The sequence below is a fragment of the Pinus tabuliformis genome, chromosome 4_1, assembly GCF_031772625.1.
Source record: "Pinus tabuliformis cultivar Carrire ecotype Pingquan chromosome 4_1, CPIR1, whole genome shotgun sequence".
Lineage (NCBI taxonomy): Eukaryota > Viridiplantae > Streptophyta > Pinopsida > Pinales > Pinaceae > Pinus > Pinus tabuliformis.
This window is the reverse complement of record NC_142303.1, coordinates 50454842-50463902: the sequence shown is the minus strand read 5'-3', so window position 1 is coordinate 50463902 and position 9061 is coordinate 50454842.

Sequence of the window (9061 nt, the reverse complement as noted above, 5' to 3'; positions counted from 1 at the left end):
CACCGATGCATCACACTCCAAAACAAATGGCTGCATAAAATCCGACAATGCAAGCACTGGGAATCTGCTCATAACCTCCTTGAGCCTATCAAAGGCTCGCTGCACTGTATCCAACCAACTGAATGCCTTCTTCCTCGTCAGATCTATCAGGGGTGTAGCAAGCTGTGAGAAACTCTTGACGAACTTCTGGTAGTAGGTACAAATGCCAATGAATCCTTGAAGTTCTCTCACGTTCCTTAGCTCTGGCCAATCTCTGATGGCCCTAATATTCTCCTCGTGGACCCTCACTCCATCCACCCCTATGATGTGTCCCAAGTACAACATCTCTGTCAACCCAAACTCACACTTGGAGAGCTTTGCATAGAATTGATGCTCCTCCAAGATGCGCAATACTGTCTCAATATGTTGGAGATGCTCCTCCCAAGTCTTGTTGTAAATGAGGATATCATCAAAGAACACCAACACAAACTTCCTTAAGTGACTGCGGAAGATGTGATTCATGCAATACTAGAATGTAGCTGGGGCGCTGGTTAGCCCGAAGGGCATCACCAAAAAATCAAAGTGCCCATAGTGACACCTAAAGGCAGTCTTGGGAGTGTCCTGCTCCCGCACGCAAATCTAATGGTACCCAAATCTCAAATCAATCTTTGAGAAGAACCGTGCTCCTCTCAACTCATCCATCTTGGGTATAGGGTACCTGTTCTTCAGGGTCTTCTTGTTTAGGGCCCTGTAGTCAATGCACATCCTCAATGTGCTGTTCTTCTTCTTCACCAACACCACGAAAGAAACAAAAGGACTTGTGCTCGGCCGAATTTTCCTAAGAGCCAGCAACTCTTGAATGGCCTGCTCAATCTCATCTCAATATGCCTTGGGATGCCTATAGGGGGTAGTAATCACTACCTGTATGCCCTGCTCAAGCTCAATGGTGTGCTCAAAACTCCGGTCTGGTGGCTGTCCCGACGGAATCTTCCCAAACAATGTGGAATACTAGTTAATGATGGACTATATCTCTGGGTGCACCGTCTACCCTGTAGTCCCTGCCTCTGATGCACGCAACTCCACTGCCCACTCTACGTCTCCCTTCCAAAAGACTACCTCCATCTGATGAGCTAAAACAATTTGAGGCAATATGTGTGCTGTCCCCGTATCTTCTCATGCCTCCCTGTCTTCTCATCATCCCACTCCATATCTAGGGCCTTCCAATCTGTCGTGACCTTCCCTAGAGTGATAAGCCACTGAGCACCCAGTACCATGTTGGTATCCGGAATATTGACCACGAAAAAGTGGTCAGTTAGTGTGTAGGTGCCCATCGTCACTGACAACTCTGGAACATAATGATCACACACCATGGTTTGATCTCTTGGGACCAAAACTGAAAACCCATCGAATCTCTCTGTCTGTATACCTCTCCGCTCAACCATCTGTGTATCGATGAAGTTGTGGGTTGCCCCACTGTCAACCAAAACTGAGACTCGCTGGCCACGTACTGTCCCCCGTACGCGCGGCGTCAAATACTTGGGAACTCCTAGAAATGCTGCAAGGGCCCCTTTGCTAGGTACAAAAGCTTCACCACCTACTGGTGGTGGTGGAGGTGGCAAAGGATCCCGTGCAACATGGCTATCTCCTGCCTCCACATCATCCTCCTCATCCTCTTCCCCACTGCTCTTGGAGAAGACCTTAATAAAATGTGCTTTGCCAGTAGCACATCTATGTCCCAGTGCCCACGAATCCTGATAGGTAAAACACAACCGCTTCTTCTTTAGCTCCCTCCTGGCATCATCATCAATCTGGGCTCATCCTGGATTCCCCTTTGGAGGTGGAATCCTCACATCCTTCCCCTTAGGCTGGAAATCCTGTCGCTGGGGGTAAGGTGTTTGAGTCCTAGGTAAGACATCTTGTAAGTCCCGGGTCCTACTAATAGCATCCTGAAGTGTGGCTGGTCTAGAAGATCTGACTAGACCTCGAAGTGGCTCTGCTAACACCTCAACATACATGTAGACCCTTCGTGCCACGGACAGATCTGGCACCATCACTAAAACCTGCAAGAAGTCTGCAATGTAGGTCTTTGGGTTCCCAGTCTATTTGAGCCTCGTCAGCTCAACAAAGTGTTGTTCTGGATCCCTCTGGTCAAACCTCTCCATCAATCTCCTAGTGAACTCGGCATATGTTGTCACCGTGGAGTGTCCGAGTGTAACCAACCCATGGAACCACCAATCCTAGGCCTCACCATCCAAATGTAATGTCGCCACCTTGATGGCCTCTGTCTCCGACATCTGGTTAAGCTGGAAATAGATATCCAGCTTCTCCACCCAAGACCTTGCCGAACTGTTTAATGACCCATCAAACATAGGCAAGTGGAATCTACTAGATGTGTAGTGGGTGTCCCCATCATGATAATGCCGGTATCCTCTATGATGGTCATGAGGTATACTATCCTGCTGCAGCTGAACAAAGTCTCTAAATGAGAGAGCATCCTTGAACTCCTACCCATAGGCCTGGTACTCTGCAAAATAATCGCCCATATGACTGGGCTCTGCCTCCTGCGAGGCTCCGGCCCCCGTGTCTATCCCTAGGAAAGTGGGCATGGTAGAGCAGGTAGGGGCATGTGAGGCCATCTGCTGAGTAGTATCACACTGGGTGGCACCCTGCTCTAGAAAATGGTGGGATGTGCCCGATCTCTCACCAACCTGGAAAACTCGTGGGTTCTCATGTTGTCTAGCCTCTATTGCTGTGAATCTCTATCATGTTACCTCAATTTTCCTCGACAGATCCTGCACTAATTTGAGGAGCATGTCTACAAATCTCTTCCCATCCTCATCTGCCATCGGATCCTCCTGCTCTACGTCCACCATAGGCTCCTCCTGTTCTGTGTCCACCACATGAACATAGTCTCCCTCTGCATAGGTGTTCTCCAACCTACGCTCAGTGTCTCTGTATTTCCTACCTCTGTAACAAATGTAGGGATTTTCCCCTATTGTCATAGATTGCTAGCTCCACAAGCTGAGCTAGATCTATGCTCCGATACCAATATAATATCCTGTTCAGGGACATTCCCCAAACCCTAGTAAACTCCAACCAAATAACACACAAGTGACGTAGTAGCCGAGAAGCTCAAAGTGATATAAATAATAGTAATGCAATGTATAATAATATAAACACGGAATACAAGCAGATACTCAAGAAATACAGAGAGAAATGCTAAGCCATTTTTTTTATACTAAGTAATGGGAAGAGTACAGGAGGTGATTAGGAAGATAGCACCTAGACTTTCTCAAGGCAAGTGAAGAAATACACTTAGAATACCAAGGAAATGACCTCTCTCTAAACTGCATCCAAGTTGCCGGAGAACTGCTATGCTGCTGCTACTGCTGGAACCAAATAATGATTTGGGGTTGTTTCCCCTCCTCAGAAAATGCTAGAACTCTGGAATCAACCTCTACTCAATAAACCTAGAAAATCCCAGAAAGATTTTCTAAAATAGTTGACCCCCGAAAATCACCCCCTTGGGGATCTACGCTATCCCTCAAGGCTCTGCGCTGCCACTGAATAGAATCCTCAAACACTTAGCCTGAAACTCTGCCAAAATCCTCCAAGATGCAAGTGTTGATCCCTTGCTCAATCTCCCAGCTCAAATCCTCCTCAAAGACCCCAATTCGTAACTCCCACTAAAAGAAACTGCGTCCCTATCTCAAGACTGCGCAGTCGTCGAATATGCTTAGTTCTTCCTCAACTCCAAAGATCAATCCCCCTACAAAAGACTTCTGAAAACTACCTTGCTCAAATAGGGACTCGAAGTCCCTCAGGGCTAAGGGTGAGATCTCCGAACGGAGACACTCGATGCACTAAACAGTGCTACAGATAGGCTAAACAGCCAGCGTGGTCTAAGTCGAAGTAACTAGCTCAAATGCACATCATCGAATGCCAAAATGAGGAGGCTCCTCTCTCCTTTATAGCATTGGCCTCTTTCAACCCTAAGGCCCACCTCCTCCAATGTAGCCCCTCTCTTACCACATTCTCTTCTCCATCTACACAGTCCTTCTAAGTGTCTGCATGGGCCCCTTCTCTACGTGGTCCATTGGCCCCCTTGGCTCCCCTTTTAAGTCACAACATTGTTCTACTAGGGAGTGACTTTATTCTAAAACTAAGTTATGTCCCCCTTTCCTCACCTTTTTATTTATAAATAACTATAGAAGGCAAAATTGAGCAAAATCAAATATTCCAATTAGCCATGGCTAATTAGGAATATTACAAAGCCGAGAACGCTAATTTTGAGGATTTCAAAGGCTTGAAGGTCCTTTCCATTGTAGAATAGATGGCCACCATAACCTGGGACATTAGCAATGATTGTTAAATTCTCTAGAAGGAAGATGAAGGGACAGTGGCTAGAAGCCAGAGAGCCCGAGAGGGAAAATGAACAGACAATCACTGATTGGCTTAAAAGCCATGAATGTAAGAGACAGAGGGGTTGTTGGAGTTGCTGCTAAAATAGCAAATGTGCAAAGGCCGAGATAGAGCCAAGGAGATGAGATCCTAAGAGCCAGCGTGAGATCCTATGAGCCAAAGCCAAAGCAAGAAGGACGAGAGCTTCAAGAGCCAGGGAGAGATGGTGTTCTGAGCCCATTGTTCCTGTGTAAAATAGTCGAGTTGAGCCAAAGAGATTGTAAAAGGACTTTTCATAGTCCCAGAGAGCCTAGTCGAGTTGACTAGAGCTCACAGAGATGTAGCCCAAGATTTTTGGGTGAACTTCTAATTAAATTGTTGTTTTGTGTGTTTTTTTATTGATGCATTTGTATTTATCGTATTTATTTACATATCAGCATACACAGCAGATGTTAAAGATCATAAATAGCCAACAATAAATATAAGCATACACCTATAAATTCAAGTATTTTTAATTCTGTATTGGTTAATCAATAAGACTGGGGATTATTTAAAGCTTTGGAAGTGGAAGCGGTTCTTGTAAGTTAGATAAGGAGCCTAAGTGCCCCATTTTCAGATCAGTTGGTATCAAAGCCTAAGTTTGATTAAACCCACTCTCAAAGGAGGTTATATCAGAATTCTTGATTGACAAAGCAAAGATTGCTTGTCTAAAAGGTGTTTAAATAGTCAGAGGTTGATTGTATGCTTGTTTGCAGACTGACTATTGTTTGAGTTTGCAGAAGTGAAAGGAAAGCTACTAATAGCTCAGTCCAATAAGGACAAGAAAGAAGAAGGGCTGAAGGCACTCTTCTTATCCCAAAGGACCTCAAGGCAATCCTTGGAGCACAAGAGGTTTGTTACAAAAGGTTGTTGAATAAGCTCCTTATTAATCTTGTTTGAAGTTATTTTGTTCATTGGTATAATGACAACTTCTACAAGTGAATCCTCAAATTCCTCCTTCATCACAAGACTCTATGATGGATACTTAAAGAAATACTTTTTCATCATGATGGAAAAGGTGAGAGAAATGTATGAGGATGGAAGAAAGAGCAGCATACTTAGAGTGCAAGTAAATTCCATGAAGGAAGAGAAGCAGTTTCTTTCTGACAGACTGCAGGAAATGGAGAGGCAACTTCATATTGCAATTATGAACCTGAAAAGGATGCATGAGTTGGAGTCACGACTCTTTGTTGCCAAAGAGGCCTTGGTCAAGTATCAACTTGAAGAAGAGGTAAACCATTCCAGTTTGTCTTCAAATTCTTCTAAAAATGCTTATATTGGTTCTTTTGAAAAACATACTAGAGGCATAGGTTCCAAGCTAATGTCCAAGATGGGCTATGAAGGAAAGGGCTTGGGAAAGCATGCACAAGGTATTATTGAGCCAATAATGGTTGAGGAAATGCCTAATTATTTGGGTCTTGGCTATGGACAGTCTTATGGAGAGAGTTCTGAAGCTGCCATGAAGGCCATTGAAATAGCTCCAATAAGAAGTTGCATTGCAGAGTGTGAAGGTTGTGTTTAGGAGGAATGCAATAGCTTGAAACATCACTTGCAAGATGCAAGTGTTCAGAAGCACACACTTGAACCAAAGAGTTATGGAAACTATGAAAGCATTGAAGAGACTGAGGGTGTTCCAAAGGGAGCCACTTCTTCATTTGCTTCACCTCCTCATGAAGGCAATAAAGGTGAAAGAGGCAGGTATAAATCTGGTTCTAAACATATCCCTTTTGATTTTGAAAAGCATGGTAAATTTCCACATAAGCATGGGAAAAGTGCTGCATGTTCCTTTTGTGGTTTGGATAACCATCCTGTTTCTAGATGTTGGAAGAGAATGGCCACATATAGGAAACTTTTGAAGGAGAAGAAGCAGAAAACCAAAGGTCCATTGGGCAAGGCAAATCATGTTGCCAAGAGGATGCACGTGTGTTGCACTTGCTTCCATAAGCAAGGGCATCTTGCTTAAAGGTGTTGGACTCTAAATCCAGCAATGCTTCCACACAGGTTGAGGAAAGTGGAAAGAGAAGATGGCAGAAATGGAAAGAAAGATTCCATGAATGATGTGTCTCAGGATGATTCACATGTTGATGCTGATGTGCAGATAAAGGGAGGACCTTTGAAATGTATTGGTAAGAAATGGTTAGAGTTCTTTTCTAATTAAGGTTGTATGTCTATTGATGCATCTATTTTCATTTCTTTGTTGATGAGATGAAAGTTGCAAAACTTTACCAAGATGATGAATGGAAAAAGGTTGAGTAGGAGACTCACTTTGTTGTTGCAACAATATGTTTTATTTCAGCATTGAAAGTACAGTGTGCTTAAGTGAAAGTTGAAGGATGAAATGCATGCATGAGCATGAGATGCATGAACACAAGGATGTTGATGTTTTCCTTGTATATGAACATGTATGTGTAATTAATGTGAAGGGTTGATTGCTTTGTTGTAAACATGCATGTATGCAATATTAACTTGGAAAAAAGTTGAATTGGTCTCCAAGATGGAGGTAATAATGAAGTGTTTCATATTTTGAAAAAGAGTCCAAATGGTATTTTTCTACATGCTTGACTTGAAGGGTCATTTGTCTTAAAGGCATGTTTTGTGGGCTTGTTGCCTATTCCATCATTTGTATGCAGATGTAAGACATGGACATGTTCACAAGATATGAAATCTGTTCCTTTTGTTGAAGCAGGAGTTTAGGCCATCTAGTTGTTCTCTGTATTTCTGTTGTTCTTAACAGTTGTTGTTGATTGCTTGTTAAACAGGTACAAGTGAAAGTTTTGTGGAGCACATGTACTTCACATTTGTTTGAGCCACCTTGGATCAATGATCAAGGAAGAGAGGCTCAAACTACCTTCTATAACCATTTCAGCAGGAGTTCCGTAGGAAGGTAGGGAAGAAGACAGTTCTACCCAGGAAGGCTAGCCCATTCAAGAAGGGAAGTGGTCATAAACTTTGGTTCAGAGGCACTATGTAAGGAAAAGTGTCAGGAGGCTGAAAGAAGAGGGTGAGTCACTCTCATTTACTATTTAGATCAGTATATCATTATTTTGGAGACCAAAAGTTCTTTTAGTGGGAAGGTGTGATCCAAAACAGGTTTTTGATAGACTCCTAAGTCTAAGTGTTCCTCACTGAGGAAAATGAAAGTCCAAGGAGGTTCTTGGAACTAGCCCCATTGCAGAGATCGTCTCGTTCTGGATCCGCTGCAACTTGAATGGGAAAAAACAAACTTAGGATGCAGACGTTATCACTCAAAGAAGATGCCCTTTGTTCCTTAGAAAAAGAGGCAAAATCCTGCAAAAATTGCCTAAAAGACTTTATGAAGAAAATCACATCAGAGGAAATCAAACGCTGATTTAACTGGAAAAGGGGAAGCACCCTCGATCCCGATCCCCGACATATCGGTTCGGAGGCAGGTACATGCATATAAAATCAAGCGAGACATGGGCCAATGCAATATTGAGATTTCCGATATCGGCAGATCGCAATTGGTGACGGCATAAGGCAAAGGTGTGACCCTGCAACGAGTGATATCGCGATCGCCAATATCGGCGGATCGCAATAGGCGTTGGCATTGACCATGCCATATGCATAGAACCCCAAGTCCATGCGATATGTGATTGCGATATCGCATAATCACACTGGAGCTACAAAGAGGAGCAGGCTATATACATACATATATATATATATATATATATATATATATATATATATATATATATATATATATATATATATATATATATATATATATGCGCGATGCAATAGCCGGACCCAATAGAGCTATAAATGATATTCCATAAAATTTGAGATCCATCAAATGACAGTTTCTATGTATTTTCGCGTATTTTGTTTATTAAATGAAATATGAAGGGAAGCGCTGATGCGATGAAAACTAGACCCAAAAGGGTTTGTGAATGAAAATATATAATATTTCAAGTCCATCTAAAGCCATTTTTACGGGATTTTCCAATGTTTTCATGTATTTTCAAATATAAAGGGAAATCACAAAACAGGCGGGATTTCGGGAGGACCGAAGGCGGGAAGTGGTTTGGGTTGGGCTCCGCCTGATCCCATACAATGGTTGCCACGTGTCCAGGATGAGGAGAGAGAAAACCACCCTTATCGGGCGGTTAACCCTCGTATTCCTAGGCTGCCCGAGATTGCATATGGACTGTTGGATCAGGGATCCTGTAGATCGATGATGGGGATTGCACTAGCGCCCAAAGGTAGACCCGATAGGAAAATAGTGCGGATTTAGGGATATTTGAAGTCTGATAAACAAATTTTCTGTGAATTTTTCCTATGTTTAGTGTATTTTCCTGTGTAAGCCGAGAACGCTAATTTTCAGGATTTCAAAGGCTCGAAGGTCCTTTCCGTTGTAGAATAGGTGGCCACCATAACCTGGGACGTTAGCAATGATTGTTAAACGCTCCAGAAGGAATATGAAGGGACAGCGGCCGGAAGACAGAGAGCTTGAGAGGGAAAATGAACAAACAATCACCAATTGGTTTAAAAGCCACGAATGTTAGAGACAGAGGGGTTGTTGGAGTTGCTACTAAAACAGTGAATGTGCAGAGGTCGAGACAGAGCCAAAGAGCCAAGAGCCTAAGGGCTAGCGTGAGAGCCTATGAGCCAAAGCCAGCGC